Genomic DNA, 2,750 nt, shown 5'->3' on the forward strand with positions numbered 1-2,750 from the left:
TCTTCGCGTGACGGGGGGTACTCGGACACCCCAGCGCTCACCAAGGGGTCTTCGCGGCCGGGTGCACAAGGGTTAAACACACAAAAAATAAACATTATACCCCATCGGGGTACTAGGACACCCCAGCGCTCACCAAGGGGTCTTCGCGGCCGGGTGCACAAGGGTTAAACACACAAAAAATAAACATTATACCCCATCGGGGTACTAGGACACCCCAGCGCTCACCAAGGGGTCTTCGCGGCCGGGTGCACAAGGGTTAAACACACAAAAAATAAACATTATACCCCATCGGGGTACTAGGACACCCCAGCGCTCACCAAGGGGTCTTCGCGGCCGGGTGCACAAGGGTTAAACACACAAAAAATAAACATTATACCCCATCGGGGTACTAGGACACCCCAGCGCTCACCAAGGGGTCTTCGCGGCCGGGTGCACAAGGGTTAAACACACAAAAAATAAACATTATACCCCATCGGGGTACTAGGACACCCCAGCGCTCACCAAGGGGTCTTCGCGGCCGGGTGCACAAGGGTTAAACACACAAAAAATAAACATTATACCCCATCGGGGTACTAGGACACCCCAGCGCTCACCAAGGGGCCGGGTGCACAAAGGTTAATCTGTAGCTCTGCTCTAAAAGAACATACGTACCTGGGCCCGCCTACTATCCTTGGAAACGTAAAATGATTGGCTAGAAGCTGAAGTGTATCACATCTCAGGGAAAAAAAGCACTGAAATAAAGCACCGAAATGTGCGCTGCTTTTCGGTCTGGTTACTACCGTTTATGTCAGAACCGGTGCCATCACTACTAAAACCTCAGACAATAATAGGTAGGCCAACTTTTGGACCATCTAGTTGTCTGTATGACTGCTGCAGTACGTGCACCACATTTGCACGCTATCAGAAAGTGCCAAACAGAGCCCTGGTGGAGTGAGGAGCTCTAAAGAGAAGCAGAGTGCTCTGTTTATATTCTAAAAATGTTTTAAGCTAGCTTGTTTCAAAGATTTTGTACAGCAGCTTTAAATTTTTTCCAAAGCACACATACACTTACCTTATCAGTGTTTCTCAAACATTACAGTGTATACCACCTGAGAAAATGTCAAGCTCTCCAAAGTACCACTATGAAAGCATGAAACGCATAAATCTTACAACACAAAATTCCAATCTGTTACTAAAATGAAAAGTCACATTAAAAAGTATGCACATTAAGTCAGAATGAGCAGCCTAAGAACGTAAAAATGTAGCAGGCTGACACTGAAACAAGAAGAAAAGGAAAGACAATGCTTAGGATATTTGAAATATGAATTTAGTGTACTTTATGTTTTTTAATTCAAAGTTTTGTACTTTTTTTGATCGAATTGTACAGGGACTGACAAAGACTGGGAAGATTCTCATTGTTACGAGTATAGTTTATGTTGCCTGGCTGGGCAGCTCTCTGGGTGCTCAGCACCCCCAAAGCTCTGATCCTAGAATCGCCCCTGAATGCAGACTCAGACGAGTGACACAAGTTTCAATTATTTTTATTATAAGTAAAGGATGGCACAGAGCCAGAGGATCCAGTCCAGCACACACACCAGGAAGGAACTGAGAAGGAGACAAGAATCCAAAATAAGGACACTAGGAGAGTTTCCTTCTACAGAGAGGTGATGTAATCCTGATTTACTGCTTCTGGAGTGTAAAACATCGTGTAGGATGGAGGAGAAACCGATGTTTGAGCACACTGATGGTTGGTGAGAACAAGTGTGTTGACTGAACTCCACCAGCTGATGGAGCTGTGCTCACTGGACTGGAGAATCCTGCCACTCACTAACACACAAACCAACAGGAGGCAACAACACAGAGAACAAAGAAAGCCACAGCAGCCATCACACACAAGGAAAAGAAAACAGATAAGTATATTTTTGTTTGCTGAGACCACCAACAATAAACTTCTATTGACTTGTAGACTGAATCAGATTTTTCTCTTCCAAGCTACAAGATATTATTACAGTTTATAACTCATTAACCCACCTTTGGTGTGAGCAGCCTCGGCCACTAATGATCAGCCCATCAGCTCTGCTGCCTCGTAGGAGTCATCGTTGAACACCTGCAGTCTCAGCTCCAGATTCAGCCACAGATCCACGTGAGCCCCTCAGCACGCTACAGTCACCAGGCTGTTTGCTCTCAGAGTTCAGCTCCCCTGGATTACTGACTACCTGACAGGCGGCAAACTGCAGTCTACGGCTGTTACTCTGGACGTATATAAATATGTCTTAAATCATATATCTTGTGATATATAATTTAATATATGTCTTTAAGAAGGATTTTATTATTAATTATCTCTTGAACAACTCCGGGTGATTTTCACCTGAGCAAATATATTTACATGATTTTGGATATGTTGCATTTGTCTGAGTGTCATGGGTCCTTGGGTTGCTTCAGCATTGTCTTTTTTTTTCTTTTTCTTTCTCTTTTTTTTTTCTTTCTTTCTTTTTTTTTTTTTTTTACAGGCATGTGTTTGGGTGATTTTCACCTGGCAATAGTGATAGAGGGTAAAGTAGGCTTTGGGTGGATTTCACTTGGTTTTTACCCACCAATACAACAAAGTACAACTTTTTGTTTCTCTATCCTGCACCTGTTTGCTTGTTGAGGAGACTGTGGCTTCACCAGAGAAGTTTCAAATGTTCCAGGACTGGTTGGACCAAATATGAATTTTCCAGTGTCATTATTTTTTTGTTAAGGAATTTTTTGTTCTCGAATTCCTAATTTTT

The sequence above is a fragment of the Pelmatolapia mariae genome, linkage group LG7 (assembly GCF_036321145.2).
Source record: "Pelmatolapia mariae isolate MD_Pm_ZW linkage group LG7, Pm_UMD_F_2, whole genome shotgun sequence".
In the NCBI taxonomy this organism is placed as follows: domain Eukaryota; kingdom Metazoa; phylum Chordata; class Actinopteri; order Cichliformes; family Cichlidae; genus Pelmatolapia; species Pelmatolapia mariae.